At 37.9% G+C, this 24,950-nt stretch overlaps 1 protein-coding gene and 1 pseudogene across 3 annotated transcripts in view; one reads left to right on the top strand and one right to left on the bottom strand.

Moving 5' to 3' along the window:
- The window catches only part of GPHN (gephyrin), a 736,692-nt gene that overhangs the window by 465,931 nt on the left and 245,811 nt on the right, over positions 1 to 24,950 (top strand). The window lies entirely within an intron of this gene.
- LOC104665076 lies at positions 16,245 to 16,735 on the bottom strand (annotated as a pseudogene). The gene has a single exon (XR_748359.2). The product of XR_748359.2 is annotated as a 10 kDa heat shock protein, mitochondrial pseudogene (transcript).

Here is a 24,950-nt window from a genome sequence, read left to right as displayed (position 1 = left end):
AGTGAATATATTTATGGGGCATGTGAGACATTTTGATACAGGCATACAATGGATAATAATCATATCAGGGTAAATGGGTATCCATCACTTCCAGCATTCATCATTTCTTTGTGTTACAAACATTCCAATTTTATTCCCTAATTTATTCTAAATTGTACAACAAATTATTGCTGATTGTAATCACCCTGTTGTGCAATCAGAACTTATCCATTGTATCTAACTATATTTTGAGGTACCCATTAATCATCCCCATTTCCCACTCCCCCCCCCCCACCCTCTCCACCCTCTGGTAACCATCATTCTACCATCTTTATCTCCGTGAGTTCAATTGTTCTAATTTTTAGCTCCCTCAAATAAGTGAGAACATGCAAAGTTTGTCTTTCTGTGCCTGGCTTATTTCATTTAACAGTGTCCTACAGTTCCATCCATGTTGTTGCAAATGACAGGATCTCATTCTTTTTTATAGCTAATCAGTACTCCATTGTATGTATGTACCACATTTTGTTTATTCATCTGGTGATGGGCACTCAGGTTGATAACGCTGCAGTACACATAGAAGTGCAGATATCTCTTCAATATACCGATTTCCTTTCTTTTGGATATATACCTACTAGAGGCATTGCTGGATCATATGTAGTTCTGTCTTTAGTTTTTTGAAAAACCTCCATACTATTCTGCTTAGTGGCTCTACCAATTTACATTCCCACCAATAGCGTACAAGTGTTCCCCTTTCTCCACATCCTCACCAGCATTCATTATTGCCTGTCTTTTGGATAAAAGCCATATTAACTGGGAAGAGATTATATCTCATTATAGTTTTGATTTGCATTTATCTGATGATCAATAATGATGAGCACCTTTTCATATACTTTTTTACCATTTGTATGTCTTCCTTTGAGAAACATCTATTCAGATCTTTTACCCATTTTTAAATTGGATTGTTGTATGTTTTCTCCTATAGAGTTGTTTATATAGTCTGGTTACTAATTCCTTCTCAGATGCATAGTTTGCAAATATTTTCTCCCATTCCTTGCGTTCTTTTCACTTTCTTGATTGTTTCCTTTGCTATGCAGAAGCTTTTTAACTTGATATGATCCCATTTGTTTATTTTTTCATTGGTTGCCTGTGTTTATGGGGTATTACTGAAGAAACCTTTGCCTAGTCCAATGTCCTGGTGAATTTCCCAATGTTTTCTTTTAGTAGTTTCATAGTTTCAAGTCGTAGATTTAAGTATGTAAGTCTTTAATCCATTTTTATTTGATTCTTATATATGGCAAGAGATAGGTGTCTAGTTTTAATCATCTGCATAAGGATATCCAGTTTTCCCAGCACTGTTTATTGAAGAGACTGTCCTTTCCCCAATGTATGTTCTTGACCCCTTTGTCAAAAGGAGCTCACTGTCCATATATGGATTTGTTTCTAGGTTCTCTATTCTATTCCATTGGTCTATGTGTCTGTTTTTAGTTCAATGACGTATTAGCTACTATAGCTCTGTAGTATAATTTTAAGTCAGGTAGCATGGTTCCTCTAGTTTTGTTTTTATTTTTGCTCAGGATAGCTTTGGTTATTCTGGGTCTTTTGTGGTTCTGTATAAATGTTATGATTATTTTTTCTGTTTCTATGAAGGTATTTTGATAGGGATTGCATTGAGTTCATAGATTGCTTTGGGAAATATGGACATTTTAACAATATTGATTCTTCCAATCCATGAACAAGGAATGTCTTTCCTTTTTGTGTGTCCACTTCAATTTCTTGCAAAAATGTTTTATACTTCATCATAGAAATCTTTTACTTCTTTGGTTAAATTTATTCCTACGTGTTTTCTTTGTAGCTATTATAAATGGGATTACCTTCTTAATTTCTTTTTCATATTGTTCACTGTTGGCATATAGAAATGCTACTAATTGGCCAGGTGTGGTGCATCACGCATATAATCCCAGCACTTTGGGAGGCCTAGGAGGTTGGATCACCTAAGGTCAAGAGTTCGAGACCAGCCCAACCAACAAGATGAAACCCCATCTCTACTAAAAATATAAAAATTAGCCTGGTGTGGTGGCAGGCCCCTATAGTCCCATCTACTCAGGAGGCTGAGACAGGACAATTGCTTGAACCTGGGAGGCAGAGGTTGCAGTGAGCTAAGATCTTGCCACTGCACTTCAGCCTGAGTGATGGAGCAAGACTCCATCTAAAAAATAAAGATATGCTACTAATTTTTGTATGTTGATTTTATATCCTGCCACTTTACTGAATTTGCTTATCAATTCTAATGGTTTTTTGTTGGAGTCTTTAGGTTTTTCCAAATATTGTATCATCTGCAAGGGAGGATAATTTGATCTCTTCCTTTCCAATTTGGGTGCTTTTTATATCTTTCTCTTGTCTGACTGCTCTAGCTAGCACTTCCAGTGCTATGTTGAATAACAGTGGTAAAAGTGAGCATCTTTGTCATGTTCCAGATCTTAGAGAAAAGGCTTTCAGTTTTTCCGCATTCAGTATGATACTAGATGTGGGTCTGTTGCATATAGCTTTTATCATGTTGAGGAATGTTCCTTCCATACCCAGTTTTTTTAGGGTTTTTATCATGAAGCAATTGAATTTCATCAAATGCTTTTTCAGCATCAAGTGAAATGATCATATGGCTTTTGTCATTCATTCTGCAGATATGATGTATCACATTGATTGATTTGCATATGTTGAACCATCCTGCCATCCCTGGGATGAATCCTACTTGGTCATGATGCATGATGTTTTTAATATGTTGCTGAATTTGGTGTACTAGCATTTTGTTGAGGATTTTTACATCAATGTTAATCAGATATTGGCCTATAGTTTTCTTTTTTTGATGTGTCTTTGTCTGATTTTAGTAGCAGGGTAATACCGACCTTGTAGAATGAGTATAGAAGTATTCCTTCCTTCTCTGTTTTTCAGAATAGTTTGAGTAGGATTGGTATCGGTTCTTCTTTAAATATTTTGTAGACTTCAGCAGTGAAACTATTGGTTCTTTTCTTTGCTGGGAGACTTATTATGGCTTCAATCTCATTACTTATTGCTGTATTCAGGTTTTGGATTTCTTCATGGCTCAATCTTGGTAGGTTGTATGCATCTAGGAATTTATCCATTACTTCTAGGTTTTCCAACTTATTGGCATATAGTTGCTCGTAGTAGTCTGTAATGATTCTTTGAATTTTTGTGGTATAATTGTGATGTCTCCTTTTTCATCTCTGATTTCATTTATTTGAGTATGCTCTCTTTTCTTTGTCTGGCTGAAGGTTTGGCAATTTTGTTTATCTTTCTTAAAAAAAAAAAACTTTTCATTTTGTTGATCTTTCGTACTGTTTTTTGTTTGTTTTAATTTCATTTATTGCTACTCTGATCTTTATTTCTTTTCTTGTACTAATTTTAGGCTTGATTTTCTCTAGCTTTTCTAGTTCTTTATCGTGTGTCATTAGGTTGTTTATTTGTAGTTTTTCTACTTTTTTGATGTAGGTGCTTATTAGTATAAACTTTCCACTTAGTACTGTTTTGCCTATCCCATAGGTTTTGGTGTTTTGTCTTTCCATATTCATTTGCTTCAAGAAATTTTTAATTTGCTTCTTAATGTCTTCAGTGACCCACTGGTCATTCAGGAGCATATTGTTTATTTTCCATATGTTTATATCATTTCCAAAGTTTTTTTTTTTTATTTCTGGTTTTATTCTGTTGTGGGTTAGATAAGATATATATTATTTCAGTTTTTTGAAATTGTAAAGACTTGTTTTGTGGCCTAACATATCGTCTGTCCTTGAGAATGATTCATGTTCTGAGGAGAAGAATGTGTATTCTACAGCCTTTGGATGAAATATTCTATAAGTATCTATTAGATTTATTTGATCTGTAATAGAGATTAAGTCCAGTGTTTCTTTTTTTCTTTTTCTTTTTTTTTTTTTTTTTTAAAGACAGAGTCTTGCTTTGTTGCCCAAGCTAGAGTGCAGTAGGGCATTCTTGGCTCACTGCAACCTCTACCTCCAAGGTTCAAGCGATTCTCCTGCCTCAGCCTCCCGAGTAGCTGGGATTACAGGCACGCACCACCATGCCCAGCTAATTTTTGTATATTTAGTAGAGACGGGGTTTCACCATGTTGGCCAGGCTAGTCTCAAACTTCTGGACCTCAAGCAATCCACCTGTCTCGGCCTGCCAAAGTGCTGGAATTAATAGGCCTGAGCCACCACGCCCAGCCTCAATGTTTCTTTATTAATTTTCTGTCTGGAGAATCTGTTCAATGTTTAAAGTGGGGTGTTGAAATCTCCAGCTATTGGTATATTAGGGTCTGTATCTCTCTTTAGTTCTAATATTTGTTTTATATGTCTGGATGCTCTAGTGTTGGTTGCATATATGTTTACAATTGTCATATGCTCTTGCTGAATTGATCCCTTTGTCATTATAAAATGACCTTCCTTGTCCCTTTTTATAGTGTTTGTCTTAAAATCTATTTTTTCTGATATACGTATAGCTACTGCTACTCTTTTTGGGTTTCCACTTGCATGGAGTATCTTTTTCCATCCCTTTATTTAGTCTGTGTGTATTTTTATAAGTGAAGTGTATTTCTTGTAAACAACAGATTGTTAGGTCTTGTTTTCCAATCCATTCAGCCATTCTGTGTCTTTTGATTGGAAAGTTAAGTTCATTTACATTCAGTGTTATTATTGGTAAGTAGGGACTTACTACTGCCATTTTATTATTTGTTTTGTTTTGTTTTTTTCTGGTTCTTTGTGCTCTTCTCTTTCTTCCTTCCTTCCTGTCTTTGTTTTTGTGAAAGTGATTTTCTCTGGTGGGATGTTTTAATTTCTTGCTTTTTATTTTTTGTGGAACTATTGTAGATTTTTTGGCTTGAGGTTACCATGAGCCTTGCAAATACTATCTTATAACCCATTATTTTAAACCAATGACAACTTAACTCTGATTGCTAGGAGTTAAGAGCAAAGAGACAACTGATAAAAACTCTACACTTTAAATTCATCCCCCCACTTTTAAACTTTTTATTTTTTCTATCTATTTTATAATACTGTGTCCCAAAAAGTTGTAGGTTTTTTTGTTGTTGTTGTTAAGACAGGGTCTCACTGTATTGCCCAGGCTGGAGAGTGATGGTATAATCACGGCTAAATGCAGCCTCGGCCTCTTGGGCTAAATCAATCCTCACATCCCAGTCTCCCAAGTAGCTGGGACTACAGGCACACAACACCATGATCCAACTAATTTTTGTATTTTTTGTAAAGACAGGGTTTCACTATTTTGCCCAGGCTTGTCTCAAACTGCTGGGCTCAAGCAATCCACCCACCTTGCCCTGTCTAGGTGCTAGATCACAGTCATGAGCCACCATGCCTGTAGTTACTATTTTTTAGATCATCTCTTAGTCATCCTACTCAAGATATGAAATGAGTAATTTATACATCACACTTAACAGTGTTATAATATTCTGTATTTGGTCTGTGTATTTACTGTTACCAGAGAGTTTGGGACCTTCAGATGATTTCTTATTTCTCTTTAATATTCTTTACTTTCAGATTGAAGAACTCCCTTTAGCATTTAATGTAAAATAGGTCTGCTGTTGATGAAACCCCTCAGCTTTTGTTTATCTGGGAAAGTCTTTATTTCTCCTTCATGTTTGAAGGATATTTTCACGGGATATAATTTTGTAGGATAAAAGGTTTTTTCCTTCAGCAGTTTAAAATTTACCATGCCACTCTCTCCTAGCCTGTAAGGTTTCCACTGAGAAATCTGCTGCCAGACATATTGGAGCTCCTTTATATGTTATCTGTTATTTTTCTCTTGATGCTTTTAGGATCCTTTCTTTATCCTTGGTCTTTGGGAGCTTGATTATTAAATGTCTTGAGGTGGTCTTCTTTGGGTTAAATCTGCTTAGTGTTCTATAGCCTTCGTGTACTTGAATATTGATGTCTTTCTCTATGTTTTGAAAGATCTTTGTTAATATCTCTTTGAATAACCTTTTTACCCTGATCTTTCTCTCTCTCTCTCTCTCTCTCTCTCTCTCTCTCTCTCTCTCTCTCGCCTCTCTCTCTCTCTCTCTCTCTCTCTACCTTTTCTTTAAGGCCAATAACTCTTATTGCCCTTTGAGGCTATTTTCTAGATCCTATAGGCGTGCTTCATTATTTTTTATTCTTTTTTCTTTTGACTATTCTGACTGTATTTTCAAATAACCTATCTTCAAGCTTACTAATTTTTTTCTGCTTAATCAGTTATGCTGTTGAAAGACTCTGGTGTATTCTTCAGTTTGTCAATTCAATTTTCAGCTCCAGAATTTCTGCTTGATTGTTTTTAATTATTTCAGTCTCTTTGTTAAATTTATCTGATATGATTCAGAATTCATTCTCTGTTATCTTTCATTTTGTTGAGCTTCCTCAAAACAGCTATTTCTAATCTCTGTCTAAAAGGTCACATATCTCTGTCACTACAGACTTGATCACTGGTGCCTTACTTATTTAGTTCATTTAGCAAAGCCATGCTTTTGTGGATGGTTTTCATGCTAGTGGCTGTTCATCGATATCTGAATATTTATTCTAATCTTTGAAGTCTGGGCTTATTTGTACCCATTCTTCTTGGGAAGGCTTTCCAAATACTCAAAGGGAATTAAATGCTGTGATCTAAATCTGGTCACTGAGGCCATATGTGCATTAGGGGGCACCCCAAGCCTAGTAATGTTGTGACTCTTGCAGAGGTGCTCTGACTCATAGAGGTACTGCCGTGGTGGTCTTAAACAATATCCAGGAGAATTCCCTAGATTACCAGGCAGAGTCTTATTCTTTTCCTTTACTTTCCCCCAAACAAGCCGAGTCTCCCTCTTCGCACTGAACTGCCTGGAGTTGGGGAAGGGTTAATGTAAGCAGTCTTGTGACCACGACCACTGGTACTGTGTTGGGTCACTCCTAAAACCAGTACAGTACTGGGTCTTGCCCAAGGCCTGTGGCAGCTATTTTCTGGCTGTTGCTGCTGTTTACTGAAAGACCAAGGGATCTTTAGTCAGCAGGTAAGGAATCCTGCCAAGACCAGGTCTTTTTTTTTTTTCAGTGTAGCAGGTCCCCTTCTGGCCCACGGTGGGTTTAGAAATGCTGTCCAAGAGCTAGAGCCTGGGATGGGAGGCTTTAGGAGTCTTCTTGGTGTTTATAGTACCAGGTTGCAAGACAAAGTCCTCTTTACTTTTCCTTCTCTTTTCCTCAAGCAGAAGAAGTCTCTCCCTATGGCCATTATCACTCTAGGCTCATGGCAGCTACTGCTTGGCTGCCACTGATGTTTATTCAAGGCCCAAGGGCTTTTTAGTCAGCACTGGTGAGTCCTGCCAGGCCTGGATCTCTCCCTTCAGGACAATGAATGCCTTTCTGGCACAAGGCAAGTCTAGACATGCCTCCAGGAGCTAAGGTTAATATTAGTACATCAAAAATTATTTGAGTGACCCATTTTTCAGTTCTCCCAAGGATTGTACATAACTAATACCATTCTAGATGCATAGGAGATACGTTAATTATTAGGGTTTAATTCTTTGGAGGAACTAGTTGAGAATGATTGTAAAACTGTTCTAACTGGATGTTCTCATATAGCGTCAGTGAAGACTTTCCCATTGATTAACTATTAGCTGGTATTTAACAGTCCTTTGTAAATAGTAATTGGTTTTTTGACAGATGTTCAGTTTTGTAAGTAGGCTCACATGTTTATGTTTCCTGTGACAAATGACAATTAGCAGTATATCAAAGAGTATAATGTTGTTCTTCAGACTGTGCATGTATCTATACAGTAGAATGAAAAGGAAGAAATAGGTAACAGAAAGTCATGAAAAGAAAGGCCTTGTTGCTTCTAAAGAAGTTATGTTAACTTTGAATACTGCTCTAACACTAACTTTATTAATGAGTCCCACTGGTTCTGAATGACCTGGTGTGTTGTCAGTGTGTCAGAAGACCTCTATGTAAGAACAGTCATTTGGAATATCTATATATATTATTTGGCTTACTTTTGCAAGTTTTACCTATGTAAAATTAATATCAAAAGGGAGCACCTTATTACCTATTAAAAAGAAAAATTAGTTTCCCTCAGCTCGTCACAATCTGAGGCATGTAAAGCAATGTGGGATAATGTTAAAATCTTGTAACTTAAAGACAGAAAACCGGGATATAAGCCCTTACCTCACCACTTAATAATTCAGACAAGTTACTTAAAATTTAAGCTTCTGTTCTCAGCTATAAAATGGAAATAATAATTATCCTGTATCTCACAACAGAGTATTATTTTTAGTACAGCAGATGACATATATGAGGAAATTTTTATAAACTTTATAAATTACGAATTAATTTTTTTTTTTTTTTTTTTTTTTGAGACGGAGTCTCGCTCTGTCGCCCAGGCTGGAGTGCAGTGGCCGGATCTCAGCTCACTGCAAGCTCCGCCTCCCGGGTTCTCGCCATTCTCCTGCCTCAGCCTCCCGAGTAGCTGGGACTACACGCGCCCACCACCTCGCCCGGCTAGTTTTTTGTATTGTTAGTAGAGACGGGGTTTCACCGTGTTAGCCAGGATGGTCTCGATTTCCTGACCTCGTGATCCGCCCATCTCGGCCTCCCAAAGTGCTGGGATTACAGGCTTGAGCCACCACGCCCGGCCACGAATTAAATATTTGTAGAATTCTTCCAAGGTACCAAACACTATGCTCAGTGCTCAGAATACACATACGAACAGGTTGTTCCCCCATAAAAAGTTCACAGTCTAGGGCTTGGGTGCAGTGGCTCATGCCTGTAATACCAGCACTTTGGGAGGCTGAGGTGGGCAGATGTCTTGAACCCAGGAGTTCGAGACCAGCCCAGGCAACATGACAAAACCCCATCTCTACTGAAAAATACAAAAATTAGCCAGATGTTGTGGCACATGCCTGTAGTCCCAGCTACTTGGGAGGCTGAGGTGGAAGAATCACTTAAGCCCAGGAGGTCGAGGTTGCAGTGAGCGGTGATTGTACTACTGCACTTCAGCCTAGGTGACAGATCGAGACTCTGTCTCAAAAAAAAATAAAAGAGTTCACAGCCTAACTGAAGAGTTGATTTTTTAAAATTACGTCTTTACCTTCCTAACTCAATTATCTACTTCTAGTAATCAAAAAGTGAAACCTGGTCAAGGTACTGACTGTTCAGTAATTATTAATGAGCTCATTGCTACTTATTGCAAAATTAATCAGCATGCTATTTCAGGAGATGGAGACTTGAGAAATGCCTCTTGTAATTGACATTTGTTCATTGTCTCTCCAGCAGTCATTTTCCATTCCCTCTTCCTAGCACTATACCACATTTCCCAGTCATGTAGTTTGAGTGGAATTGACTAAACCTCCAAGGTAGGTTGGCTTAATACTGTATAATCAGCATATCCATTTCACCTAGCCACAGTCATTAGTTCAAGGATCATGTAATTCAAAGCAGTCAGAGCCAGTGGATTTCATCTCTTAGATTTTAATTGAACTACTAGGGGACACAGATTCTCTGTTTCCTGCTGAACATGAATGAGGAAATATACAACCCCAAGAATTATATCTTGGGACCGTGAATGGAATGCCTCCCATGATGGAACTGGCAATAAGAAACAATCCTGAGAACTGGAAGTTTAAAAGAGATACTGGGTCCCAGTAATGTTTTGTGAACCACTCATTCAAGCCTTTCTTGAACTATACAGACTGCTTCACTTTTTGGTTACATGAGCCAATAAACTAATAAACTAATAGAGATTACTGTTGTCTATAACTAAAAAGCATCTTAACTATTATAATATACCTCAATATGTACTGTATCATCAAAGAAATAAGACATCTTCCTAATAAAGACTAAAATGTATCAAATAGGAATCCCTGAAGTTTCATATTTGGGTAAAAAACCTGATTCAAGAGGATAGAGGGTTGGAAAATGTGACTTAAAGTTGGAAGAGAATGAAAATAAATCCTGCTCTTCTGTATTTATAAAATAAATGAAGATATTTTCAGAGAGACTGTATCCAAATCTGAAGGTGACAACTTATGCCTTGCAGCCTCAAGGCAACTGATAGGTTCAAAACTCAAAGTAATAATATTAACAATAGGCAAAGAATTTAAGACAAAGAGGGAAGATACCCTTGGAGGTTTGTAATAGGAAATCTCATGTCACTGACAGAAATTAAATCTTCTAGAGAAATCCAAAACAATAATGATGCTCCCTAAGCTGTATTGTATGAAAGAATTTCTACTGATTGCCCTGGGAAGAAGAAGAGTTGGTGATTTCCTCTTGGTAAATGATATGGAAAAAACAATATTTTTATCCATATCACTTATATATATATATATGTGTGTGTGTGTGTGAATATATATGTGTATATGTATATATATGTATACATGTGTTTTATATATATAAAACATGCTATATGTTATGTTTATTAAACATATACATATACATGTGTATACCACCGCATGGTGGCAGGCACCTGAAATCCCAGCTACTTGGGAAGCTGAGGCAGGAGAATCGCATAATGTGTATATGTATACATGTGTATACATGTGTTTATGTATACATATACATGTATATTAAAACTGTATATATACAGTTTTATTGTTTCTTTTTATCCATGAGGATTTTGATATATTAAATTAATTATTAATTGAATAGCAATCATTCTTCTAAGCATTTTATATATATCAACTCTTTACATAAATCCTTATTTTGCTTGTAAGAAATCTGAAGCTCATAGTAGTTAAGAATGTGGAACTACTTAGTGGCTGAACTGGTATTCAAGTCTAGGCAGTCTGATTCTAAGATGGGAATTCTTGACTACTCTGCTATAGCACCTTTCACAAAAGAAAAAGTAAAAGAAGACGTTTTGGGAGGTGACAAACAAATTACAAACTCTCCTCAAAAATGAGAATTGGGGTACAGGTGTGGTGGCTCACGCCTGTAATCCCAGCACTTCGGAAGGCTGAGGGGTTGGATCACCTGAGGTCAGGAGTTTTAGACCAGCCTAGCCAACATAGTGAAATCTCATCTCTACTAAAAGTACCAAAATTAACCGGGCGTGGTGGTGGGCACCTGTAATCCCAGATACTTGGGAGGCTGAGGCAGGAGAATCACTTAAACCCCGGAGGCAGAGGTTACAGTGAGCAGAGATTGTGCCATTGCACTCTAGCCTGGGTGACGAGAAACTCCATCTCAAAAAAAAGAGGAAGGGAAGGCAGGGAAGGCAGGGAAGAGGGAGGGAGGGAGGGAGGGAGGGAGGAAGGAAGGAAGGAAGGATTGGGATTTTCGTACCATGGTTTGAAATACTTAAGTGATAAGGTACACTGCCCAATCTAAGAATTGTAAACAATAGAATGTGTTTACTCTGGAAGTTTACTGATTCAAGCAAAAGAGCCTTAAGCTATAAGCATCTGTGGAGTAAGAAAGATATATAGATAAATTAATGTAATGAAATACTTTGGAGAAAACAGTGTGATACATGTTAAAAGATAGTTTTATAAAGGTTGGGTTATAACATTTAGAAATATAAAATAAATATGTGCCAAAGATTTTATTCAACTTATTAATTAATGAGAGAACTAGTAAGCTGTTATAACAATTCAAACAAGAATGGAAAGGACACAGACATATGTCAACAGTCATGAAGGCTGGAATGAATTTATAAATAGAAAAGTTGTGCGAGATATACAGGTCAATGATTAGTTGCTCTTGATCAGGACTAAACTTATTTGCATTTCTGTGGGCAGGAATCATTACTTACATTATTATTAGTTTTCTTCAACTTGCAAAGTTGTAAAATCGTGTAAAACAATGAAAAGTGCAGATAACTCAGAAGGATATACAAGTCAGGGCATTCTAGTAATCTTCGTAATCTCGAAGATAATTTTTTTTTCAAGACAGGATCTTGCTGTCACCCATGTTGGAATGCAATGGCACAATCACAGCTTACTGCAGCCTCTACCTACCAGGCTCAAGCAATTATCCTGGTTCAGCTGCCCAAGTAGCTGGGAACTACAGGCACACAGCACCATGCCCACCTAATTTTTGTATTTTTTGTAAAGACAGGGTTTCATCATGTTGCCCAGGCTAGTCTCAAACTCCTGGGTTCAAGCAAGTCTGCCCTCGTCCACCTCCCAAAGTGTTAGCATTCCAGACATGAGCCAGAGTCTGGCCTCAAAGATAATTTTTATTTACCACAAAAAATGTATTTGATCTCATTAGGTTTGGAATGATTCATTACATAACTGGAGCAATTTTTTTTTTTTTTTTTTTTTTTTGAGACTGAGTCTCACTCTGTCACCAGGGTGGAGTGCAGTGGCACGATCTCAGCTCACTGCAACCTCCGCCTCCTGGATTCAAGCGATTCCCCTGCCTCAGCCTCCAAGTAGTGGGATTACAGGTGTGTGCCACCACACCCAGCTAATTTTTGTATTTTTAGTACAGACAGGGTTTCACCATGTTGGCCAGGATGGTCTCTATCTCTTGACCTCGTGATCCGGCTGCTTTGGCCTCCCAAAGTGCTGGATTACAGGCGTGAGCCACCACGCCCGGCCGCAACATTATTAATTAATGAGATATCCTCCTTAAGTTTGTTTTACGAAGACCACAAAATTATTTTTTGTCTGGAAATTTTCTTAGGGAATCTCAGATTCTATTAGATTGTTTCAAAAGTAATTGCAGGTTTTGCCATTACTTAATACTTTTAAAGGTCTCTATTTTTGCCAACCCAAGATTACTAAGCGATGCCCAAGAAACTTCACCATCATCATCATTTTGGTAAGTTCCTCCTTCTCCAGGTCACCAAAATGGTATTCCGACATATAAGTTATCTTACTTACCACATAAAAGGCTGAAACCTTCTGCTTTAGGTACTAGGTTAGTTTTTCTGGGAGGGCTTTGTAAGCATTGGCTTCAGGAGTACAGCCAATATTTTTTTCTTCAAAGTGGTAGTGATATTTTATTAGATGAACATCATTTTCAAATATACCTCCAGGTAAGGCCTTGGTTGCACAATCAGTTTGTACGATTATATCCTGTTTAAAAGGAATACATTCTTATTTGGAATGCAAATAACTATACTGTCAAGAAAATTTAGGAAATTACTAAGAGTTTCTGAATTCTGAGGAAGTCAGAATAAAATATTATTTTGAAATGTTTCATATTAGTTTAAGAAATGAGAGTCTACTAAATTGTGTGGGTTACATATAGCTTAAAAAGAAAGAAAAAGAGCTTCCTCATATATTCAGAAAACAGAACATTTTAAAAAACCAATGTCAATAATATTCCAAACAAATAGGAAAAGAAATTTCCTTCTATATTCCTTTTTCCATTCTGTGTTGATTCAGTCCTATGATAACTAATTATTGTTCAAAGAAGCCTTGACTTAGCAGTCTGCTTTCATGAAACTTTCTGTTTCTGGCCTGAAAGACTTTTAGAAATTCTAACTCAGTCCAATGTTTAGGTCTAAAAGTTGTCTAAGCAGAAGTCTACTCATGAGTCTATTCTTTCAAGTATTAGTACTTTGAAATATTGGGTACAATTCTTTCCATGAGGCTTTTGAAACTGTCTCTGTTGAATACACAAACTCTGGCCTGTAGCTTAATAAGCATCATCTTCAGGTAAGCATCAAAATTTGTTCATAGGTGACAGACTATGTTAATTGTAACCAATAATATCAAAATGCAAGAGGTTAAAATTCTCTCCACTGGGGAATAACTATTTCTAAAGAGTTTTGATCAGTATCCCCTTAAAGTAAAAACATTATAGACAAAATTCTTGCAAATATGGTCAAATGATTTTTGACTAGGGTACCAAGGCCATTCAGTGGGGAAGACAGTCTTTTCAAAAAATGGTCCTGGGAAAACTAGATATTCACTTGCAAAAGAATTAACTTGGACTTGTATCTAACACCATATACAAAAATTAATTCAAAATGGATCAGAGACCTAAAGCTAAGACCCACAATACAACTCTTGGAAGAAAACATGAGTCAAAACTTTATGACATTGGACTTGGCAATGATTTTCTTGGACATGACACCAAAGGCACTGGCAACAACAGCAAAAAGTACACAAATTAGACTGCATGGAAATTTAAAATCTTTGCACATCCAAAGATTCTATGAACAGAGAAAAAGGCAGCCCACAGAATGGGAGAAAATATTTGCAAATTATATACCTGGTAAGGGATTAATATCCAGAATATATAGAGAACTCCTAAAACTCAACAGAAAACCAACCTGATTCAAAAATGAGCAAGGGTATTATTGTAGAAAAAACAAACAGGTTCTTGTCACAAGACCAGAATAATTTAGGCACGTGGACACATTGTAGGGTGAGTAGGGCAGGATTTATTGGGTGAAAAGGAAAAAGGGAAATGGGAACCCCTGGCAAAGCCAGAGAGTGTCCTGCTAGCAGGTTTCCTGCCCCACAGATTTAATTGCAGGCCACCCCACAGGTAAGTTGAAGACCCCAGGCTCCTCCCCTCCACAAATGGTGCGAGCTTCCAATCTTCCCGTAGCTCCACCCCATCCTCCCAGTGCGCAGGCCAATCAGAGATTCTCCAGGGATCCCCCGTCTTATCTGCCTCCTGCATCTATCATTTGCCCACTGAAGACGTACATTTAACTGCCGTTAAAACAAGGATAGGGATGAAGACCAGTCTGAACTGCACCCTGCTGGTAAGGGGCAATGTTTTGGTAAACAGCAGTCAGATCTCCCTCAGAGGCATATCTAAGGGTCCCCAGTAAAAGGGACCATCGGCCAAGCCTCCAGTTGCATGACTGTTTGGAGGTTGATGGCCTGAAGGTGACAAGAGACAAACCAGGTTATTGGAAAACTTGTATCAAAATGAAACAAGGAGCAGGTGAGGAGAGCTCAAAAATCTCGCGTCCTTTGACCAGTCTGTACAGGGAGAGAGGGACCAAAAGCTTGACTGGTAAGAAAAACTTTTACCCTTTTGCTACCATGTCAGGCTTCTGGGTTCCTGTCCCCTGAGCTCAATCCTAAGCCAATCAGTTTAAGGTTTGGGAAATTAACTCTTCTCAGTTTGGAAGATGTATCCAGTGGGAGTGTCCCATAGTATGGAGACACAGTTACCTATCTGCGAAGAGAGGACAGAGGAGGAAAAGGGGGAAAAAAAAAAAAAAGGTGTTTTGTTTTGTTTTTTCAGAGGAGTCCCAGTGGTTCAGGATGCAAGTGAAAGGGATACAGACTGAAGATGAATGACTACTCATCTAGAAAGAGGGGAGCAGGTGTCCCTAGTTCCTTTTTCTTCCTAGCATATACCCAGGGTGTGTGAGGGAGGGAAAGCGAGGTGTTCCTCTTTCTTTCCACCATCCTTGTATCCCAGTGACTGCAACAGGGTGTCACCCATAGGTTTTAAACTGGCTTTCACCCATGTTAACAGGGGGGCCTAAAGGGTGGGAGTATCTGCTGTTAACTACGTACACCCTATCTCCCCTGCTGTCAGTAGCCTTGAATTCCCTAGACCTCATTTATGTGACAGATACTAGCATGACCTTTATCCATGAAACAAGAAGCTTGGCTTAACCGGCAGGAATCAGTCATGCTTATCTGCATTGTGCCTTTTAACTTCCATTACCATCGACCTCTGGATCCCTCGGATCTAGTGTTCTTTCCAAGGGCTTTGACCCATAGCTTGGAGTTGAGTTTGAGACAAAAATGTGTCTCAGGGTGGGGAGGGGTTGCATGGACTCCTTATCATAAGCTGAAAGCTAAGGTGAAGCTGTGGAATTCAGTCCTCCAACAAGGGAGAGAAAAGGATGTCTCATGACACGCCCAAATAACTGGTGACTATATTTATGCTTGCTAGGATTTGGGTGCATGGTGCTTGGCTTTGGTTAGCTCCCTTCGTCTTACTTTCCCAAAAAGGAAACCTCCAGATGATGGGCATCCTATTTATTCCCATCACCTGGCAGGATTTGCAGCATAATTGCTCAGAACTAGAATATCAATCCAGATTTCTATATTACCCATCCCTTTGTTCCTTCTGAGCTACAGCTGGAGATTGCTGGAACACGCAGGATTAGTCTAAAATGTAGGTTAAAACTTAAAAACAACTAGGAGTTTAGAATGCAGTGACAAATGTATAAATTGTGAAACACAATTTCTCTCTCTCCAGTTCATATTTTTGTTAAAAAAAAAAAAAATCATGATAGGACTGAGTTGTTTGCAAAATAGTCTTATATATGGCCTGATTATTTGCGTAAAGTATAGCAAGAATAACTATTTCTTTTTTTTCATTAGTTATCATTAGTTTATTATAAAAGAGAAATATGGAAATTATTTACATGATGAAAGATTTCAGAACTTCAGTGGAATGGGCAGCTTCATGTTGATGCCATTTCAGTAGTGACTTATTTCAGTCTACGTACTTTCCAAGAATGTCACCATCTCTAAATAGGAAATAATCCTTGTCATCTAGAACTACTTTGGTGCCTCCATACTCTGGCAGAAGAACTTTATCTCCAACTTTCACGCTAACCAGTTGAATCTCTCCACCCTTTCCTTTAGAACCCGATCCAACAGCGACTACTGTTGCTTGCAATACTTTTCCTTGAGATTTGTCTGGAAGCATAATGCCTCCTTTGGTTACAGTTTCAGCAGCACTCCTTTCAACCAATACTCGGGCAAAGAGTGGAAGAAACTTTCTAAACGCTTGTCCTGCCATGACTCCCTCCGCCTCAGACTCGTACTCTGCTCTTGTGTAGCCCCGCAAGGAGAGACTCCAATAACTATTTCTTAATAGGCCTTTTAGACTGGCTTTGATGGAACTCTGTTCCACAAGGAATCTCAGATATGACCTTTTAAAGCAAAGCCCATGGGTTTGTATCCTCAAATACCTGTGAGTTAAGGTGATCCTCTCCTCTTAAGGTCCGAGGATAAACTTGGGGTCAGGAACCCTGTACAGAGACTGGGTAGACAAGGGTATGAGGCCAGTTTTCTCACTTGGCTTTTATCAGCTCTGCAAGTCAAGCTTGATTCCTGAAAGGGAAACACACCCTTCTTGTCAAAGCCTTGGTAAAACAACTAGTTTATCCAGTTGCAAAAGAAAATGGACTTTTAGTGCACTGATCCAAACAACTGTATTGCCATAAGTTAGGAATACTCACAGATACTTTCTAAATTCTAGAGGAACAAGGCAGAGAGAAGCAAACATTCTCCAAATTTTGTTCACAGTATTCCTTACTTGATTAAGGACTGTAAATAGTTCAAAATCAGTTTCCATGAATCTGAAAAATAAAACAAGGATCAGCAATATTCCAAAAAACTCAAAAAGATTGCTTCAGTTTTCTACATTTAGTCCATTTAATTAATTCTTTGTGTTGTTGTTTGTTTGTTTTGAGACAGTTTTGCTCTTGTCACCCATGCTGGAGTGCAATGACATGATCTCAACTCACTGCAACCTCCACCTCCCAAGTTCAAGCGATTGTCCTGCCTCAGCCTCCCAAGTACCTGAGATTACAGGCGCCTGCCACCACACCCGGCTAATTTTTGTATTTTTAGTAGAGACAGGGTTTCACCAGGTTGGTCAGGCTGGTCTCAAACTCCTTACCTCAGGTGATCCACACACCCCAGCCTCCCAAAGTGCTGGGATTACAGGCATGAGCCACTGCACCTGGCCCCATTTACTTAACTCTTGTGTTGCTTAATATTCATGAATATTTTATTTCTTTATGAGTCCTGTACATTTTTCCTTTGTTCCAATGTCACAATCTCCAAAGTTATTAGAAACCTGCATTTGAGAGCACCTGTTAAAGTCCTATAGATGATTATAAGCCATCTTTTGAAAAGGATCAAAACAAGACAAAAATTTTCTGAATAACAAAATGTCCAGGGTAGTTACAGTCAGAGTCACCATTGACAAAGGAGTTTGGTTATCCCTGTGGTTTATAAAAACTTGACATAACAACCTTAATTATGATTGATAGCATATTCTTTAGACATTAGAATTTTGGAAATTTCATACAATTTTGGGACATATATTAGTATTATTCCCCAAAATATAACCTTAAAGAAGATGAAACACCATTTGGCAATCCCATGTAACTAAATATGCCAAATAATCCTGCTTACTTCTTTTCTGGATGCCCCAGGGGACCTCTGTAGCGTTCAAAAAGCCAGGTATCAGGAAAAACAATTTTGAAACTGAAGTTTGATTTTGGGAAGCCTATTGAATATATCAGAGGATTAAAACAACTGTATGAAATAGAATTCCAGATTACCATGAATTATTTATTTTGCCAAAATGGTGACTCAGATACTTTAAAAAAGCAAAACCCTATTATGACCCTTTACAAATTTTGCAAAAGAGCAGATTAGTGCCTTAAGAGTATCTTGTTGTGCTTTTATTTCAATGATCAATTCACTGAAAAACCATATAATGCCTTTTTGAATTAAGTCAATATGTTTACACATGGAATTTTTTTCAAGATTGATTTTTACAGTCCTTCTACCACTTGTTTGAACTTTGAGCTTTAGTTTATCTAATTCAAAACAACCCTTTAACCCTAGACAAGAATTTACATTTTTATGCCTTTTTATAATCTTTTACTAAAAACACATTTTATTAGTTTTACATACCTCACATGTAAATTTATTTCCAGTAGTTTGAGTTATATGTTATAATGGTAAATTCATTGCAATTTTTTACTTTAATGTAAAACCTGGTAAGTTGTTTTCATTATGTGCTAGGTGCTGCCAAGGTTTAACGCCTTCCAGCATAATTAAAGATGTGGTTACTTCTACATGTCCCCAGCCTTACCAATTATGGAGCAGACAAGTCAAATAGTTCTTAAAACCCAAAAAGCAGTTATAAACTTAAAACATTTAGCAAACCTAGCACCTGACCTGCATAATTTAGTCTGCCTGTTTATATTTTGATGACATCTGCTTTTTACCAATATTCTTTAAGGGTTGTTTTTATTTCTCAAAGATTAAAGTCACATGAACTGAAAGGTACCATACCTTTTATCCTCCCTTTAAAAAAATTTTTGATCCAAGCACTTATCTTCCTTTAGGCCAATTAATTAGAGCTCTTTTTACACGCATCCCACACACAACACATGTATAACTACACAGACAGGCAAAACAACCCAGTCACCGTAAGATCTTTTGCTTACCAATCTCCTAATTGAATTATTGGATATAGCCCTTTAAGAGATAGGGCTAGGAAAACATGCAGCTTCTAAAGCCTAATAAACAGGCATAGATGGGGCAAAAACAGATTCTGAGAGAGATCTATCCACTTTTAATTCCTGGAGTTCCTTGAAGAAAATAGAGGTCTCTCCCGCTCATGCGTGCATTAAGGGTAGCAAGACAAATGGAGAAAAATAATTCGGTCAACTGAGAAAAAAACCTTTTTCCAGCAAAACAAGATCCAAGAAAAGAAAAACATAAAGGCCTTTTAAATATACCTATAATTTGAATACCCACTTTTAATTAAGCTGAGCACTCTTTAAGAAGGTACTTTTTAACTCCCTTACTACCTGACTTTAGTCATGCAAAGTGGCCAATATTTCTGGCTTTCAAACTTTACTAAAGGCTCAGAGAAAGGAAAATCCAAGGCAGTTCATGGAGGGGAAGAGAATCAATAAATAGCAAAGGTCACAGAGATGTTAAACTGGAAAGGACTCATTGAACCCCAGGCCACCGTTGTAAAATGGTAGATGCTAGAACAAAACATTGCCACATGGTTACAGGCTTTGCTCCCAAGGACATAAAGCAAGATGGAGGCCTGCAACAAAGTTTGCTACTGACCATAGGAAAGTCATGCAAATCACATCAGATTGGTTACAGCTTAAGACCAAACTAACAAATCCTTTTTCACAATTAAAACTCTACAGAGAATATAAACAGTGATCCCCATTATTCCTGGTCCAGCAAAATGTCTTCCAAAAGGAAAAAAAAAAAAAACACCCTAACTTAGAAATGAACTCCTGACTCAGTGGAGAAAAGGGAAAGACAGCTTAACTGCAGGGCTGTGTTAAATGCTAATAGGGTGGAGAAAAGAAAAAGATGTCTGGGGAAGAACTTCTTATTCTTATGCAAATAGGTTCTTCCACCAGTGAGAAAAACTTAATTGTTTTCCTACAGAGTGGAAACCCTTTCCCTGGGGAGGGGAAGGCTCTATGAATGCAAGGCAGAGAGCATTGGCCAGCCTGCCATTGGGCACCCTTGGGCCATGCTTCCCAGCCCTGGCAGGGGTGGAGGAGCTGCCATTCTCTGGTCCATCTTGCACATGCCTGCAGCTGTTGGGATGGGGTGGTGCACAGTTTCCTCTACCCTCTGAAGAGGTCTGAGGAGAAAGAGAGAAGTGAAAGAAAAAAGATTTTTAGATCTGCTTGGTACTTATCTTTTCTCAAGCCCCATGTTGGGCACCAAAAATGTTGTAGAAATAAAAAACGGGTTCTTGTTACACAACCAGGATAATTTAGTTGCATGGACACATTATAGGATGAGTAGAACAGGGTTTATTGTGTGAAAAAAAAGCGGGGGAGAAACAGGAACCCTCAGCAAAGTGAGAGAGAGTCCTGCTAGCAGGTTTCCTGCCTCACAGACTGAATTGCAGGCCACCACACATGCGACTTCCAAGCTTTCCATGGCTCCACCCCATCCTTCCAGTGCGCAGGGCGTTGGAGATTCTCCAGGGATCCTCCACCTTATCTACCTCCTGCATCTATCAGTATGAGGATGCAAAGGCATAAGAATTATACAGTGGACTTTGGGGCCTCCGGGGGAAAGTGTTGGAGGGGGTTGAGTGATAAAAGACTACACACCGTGTACAGTGTACACTGCTCAGGTGATGGGTGCACCAGAATCTCAGAAATCACTACCAAATAACGTATTCATGTAATCAAACACCACCTGTTTCCCCCAAAAATCCTATTGAAATTAAAAATAAATAAATAAAAACAAAAGTGAGCAAAATCTCAGACATTTCTCAAAGAAGATTTGCAAATGGCAAATCTTGAATACCACAATTTTAAAAAGGAAAAAGAAAGCAATGTAAACAGGGAGAGCATTAACAGTTCTCCAGGGACTTTACACAAAGCATACAATTTTTAATATGTTTACATTAATAAAATTTTCCCTATGGAAATACAACCTAGGGAAGACTGGGCTTCTTTTTTGATATCACCACTCTTTATCTGTGCTTAAAGAGCAAACTTTTGTGATTTCTAGTGGCTTTCTGGGAAATGTCAAAGATAGTTTTATTTCTTTTTCTTTTTTTCTGGGCCTGTGGACTTTGTAGATAAGTACAAAACAGTTTTACATTCCCTGAAATTTTTTTTAATTTATTGTATGTTTGGGATCAAATTTTGAGTTATCAGAGGAAACTTAGACATGTGATTTAAACAGGACCATGGATACTTGAGAAATAATTTTTGATTGTCTAATCAAAATGATAATGAAATTTTTTTTTAAAAGCATGAAAGGTAATACAGTTGTTAAGAAGTGTGGAACTTTTGTTCTTTGGGGTTTTTTCCTTAAATACCAAATACATAATAAAGTTAACATATAGGAGAGAAAATTATTCTGATAAGACACAGACTCTCTGCTATCTAGGCAGATGATGTAGATCATAGGTAAAGGCATTAATCACCAAAGCAGCCAAGAAAGCCATCAAAATTAAGTTAACTTTGCTGATATGTTAATGCATTTGTTTTTTTCTTTTTTTGACACAGAGTCTCACTATTTTTGCCCAGTCTGTAGTGCGGTACACAATCTCGGCTCAATGCAACCTCCACCTCTGGGGTTCAAGCGATTCTCCTGCCTCAGCCTCCTGAGTAGCTGGATTACAAGCACGCACTAACACACCTGGCAAATTTTTGTGTTATTAGTAGAGACGGGGTTTCATCATGTTGGCCAGGATGGTCTCGAACTTCTGACGTCAAGTGATCTGCTCGACTCGGCCTCCCAAAGTGCTGGGATTACAGGCATGAGCCACCATGCCCGGCCTCTTAACACATGTTATAACTGGTATAGTTAGGCTTTGTGTCTCCACCCAAATCTCATCTTGAATTGTAATCTCCATAATTCCCATAATCACCACTCGTCAAGGGAGACTACAGGTGGAGATAATTGAACCCACAGGGGCAGTTTCCCCCATGCTGTTTTGTGATAGTGAGTGAACTTTCACGAGATCTGATGATTTTATAAGGGGCTCTTCCCTCTTCGCTTGGCATTTCACCTTCCTACCACCACCTTGTGAAAAAGGTCCCTTACTACCCTTTTGCCTTCTGCCATGATTCTGTGTTTTCTGAGGCCTCCCCAGCCATGCTGAACTGTGAGTCAATCAAACATCTTTTCTTAATAAATTACCCGGTCTGGGGTATTTCTTTATAGCCTTGTGAAAATGGACTAATTCAGTAACTTATCTTCAGAGTCTGGTATTGTAAGTCAATAGAAATAAACTTCACTTTCCAAGTTTTATTCCTCACAATGTTCTTTCAAATATTCTGGAACAAACTGACACATAATTTTAGGACCGCAGTTTTTTCTCAAGCAGTCCATGAGATGAAACTGTCTTTATGATAATATTATGACGTAATGTATGTTTTACATTGACTCACCAAATATTTTTTTTCTGACACTAATATGTATATACCATTCTGCTAGATGCTGTGTGTTTTTAAGTGGTTAGATATGACCTAGGCCCTGCCTTTAAGGAAGTCACAATGTAATATAAGAGAAAATATATATATATATATATATTTTTTTTTTTTTTGAGACAGAGTCTTACACTATTGCCCAGGCTAGAGTGCAATGGCGTGACCTTGACTCACTGCAACCTCTGCCTCCTGGGTTCAAGCGATTCTCCTGCCTCAGCCTCCCAAGTAACTGGGATTACAGGTACCTGCCACCACACCTAGCAATTTTTTGTATTTTTAGTAGAGACAGGGTTTCACTATGTTGACCAGGCTGGTCTCGAACTCCTGACCTCATGATCTGACCGCCTCAGCCTCCCAGAATGCTGGGATTACAGACGTGAGCTACTGTGCCTGGCTGAGAAAATACATTCTCAAATGAACCAGTTTTATAAGTATATTATGACTGTTAGTATTTTCATAGATTAAAAAACTAGTCTGCTACTCTGAATGCCATTTTAGGAAATTCTGTGAGACTTACTGGTGACTCTTCTAGATTCTCTTGGCATTATAAATTCCCAAGGACAACTTGGTCTAATCAGCTATCATCTTTCATCTTTCACCTTAATTATTTCAGTGACTGGTCTCATCAGTTCCACCCTGGCTCCCTTCAATTCAGTCTTCAACTCACAGCCTGAGTCAACTTTTTAAAATAAAGTAAATCATGTCACTTCTCTACTTGAACCCTTCAATGGATTCTCATCACATTTATCGTTACCAAAACTCCTTGAAATGTTCTGCTAAATTCTGTATAATCTGACTCCTCCCTGCTTTCTAGGTTCTTCTCTTACTATTTCTCTCTTGTGCTTTATTGATTACTAAGCTCCATATAACTTTTTCTTTCTTCAGGGAATATGCTGTCCCCACTACTTAAAATGTTCTTAAACCCACTTTTTGCCTGGCTAACTCCTACGCATTCTTTCTGTTCTGGTTTATCTCTTTCTCACAGAAGGAATTCTCTAATCCACACTGCCCACCTAAATTATGCCTGCAACTATTCTCTATCATTGCACCTTGTTATTTTTCTTTATAGCACTTATAATTACAATTATATACTTGTTCATGTGTTAATTTATCTGTAGAACTGTAGGTGGGAAGATCCAGGAGGACACAAGTCACATCGCTTTTATTTATATGGTCTATCCAGCACCCAGCACAAGTTGGCACATAGTGTAGACTGTATAAATTTTGGTAAATATATCCCATGAAAAGATATGATGCATCATTCATCTTGATGGAATTGATGTCTATTAACTACGTTATTAAGACTGAGATTTTAAAGAGAGATATATTTTGCCATGCCTATGATGTATAAGAATCATTCCATGTAAACAGTGGCTTACACCTGTAATCTCAGCCACCTGGTGGCTGAGGTGGGGGGATTGCTTGAGGCCAAGAGTTCAAGACCAGCCTGGGCAACATAGTGAAACCCCTGTCTCTACAAAAAGTAAATTTAGCTGAGTGTGGTGGTGTGCACCTGTTGTCCTAGCTATTTGGGAGGCTGAGGTGGGAGAATTCTGTGAGCCCAGGAGTTTGAGACTGCAGTGAGCTGTGAGCACACCACTGCACTCCAACCTGGATGACAGAGCAAGGCTCATCTCTCAGAAAGGAAAAAAGAAACTTTCATGAAATAGACAAATAGTCACCATATTCTGTTCCTATAGTAAGTAAATATATTAAGAGACTATAGTAATGATAATAGGGAATCATTTTTGAATGCTAACCATAAAACAAACATTCTTCTATGCATTCTATAAGTGCCATAAGAAATTAATCCTGGAATGCAGGTTTCAGCAAGATTATACCTTTTTATTTTCCTAAAAGGCAATTACACGGGAAACCAAATAATAATAAGGATGGATTACTACCATTGAGAGCAACAAAAATTCTGAAATTTTTAAAGCAATGAGAGAATAATTTTAGTAAGTCTAAATATTCCTTGTAAAAAAACAAGCTTATATGAATATTTAAATTTTTAAGTTTATAAAAAAGATCTCTTTATAGTCATACTTCGTATGTTTGCCATCTAAGAGGTTTTTCATTGTAAATATGAATCATGAATTTTTGTAGATTTTTGTATTATGAATTTTTATCTAAATTTAGGTATTCACATTTTTTGTTAAATTTCATTTTTTTGGATTCAGCCCATCAGTCTACTAAGAGGTCTTTTTAAAATTTATATCAGCTATCTAGTATATTACTTGTCTTTTGTAGCTTCTGTCACCAGCAAATATGTTAAGCATGCTTCCATTCAAGTCACTGATAAAACTGTTTTTTAGGCTAGGCCA

The sequence above is a fragment of the Rhinopithecus roxellana genome, chromosome 5 (genome assembly GCF_007565055.1).
Source record: "Rhinopithecus roxellana isolate Shanxi Qingling chromosome 5, ASM756505v1, whole genome shotgun sequence".
NCBI classification, from domain to species: domain Eukaryota; kingdom Metazoa; phylum Chordata; class Mammalia; order Primates; family Cercopithecidae; genus Rhinopithecus; species Rhinopithecus roxellana.
This window is presented reverse-complemented; position numbering and strand designations above follow the sequence as displayed.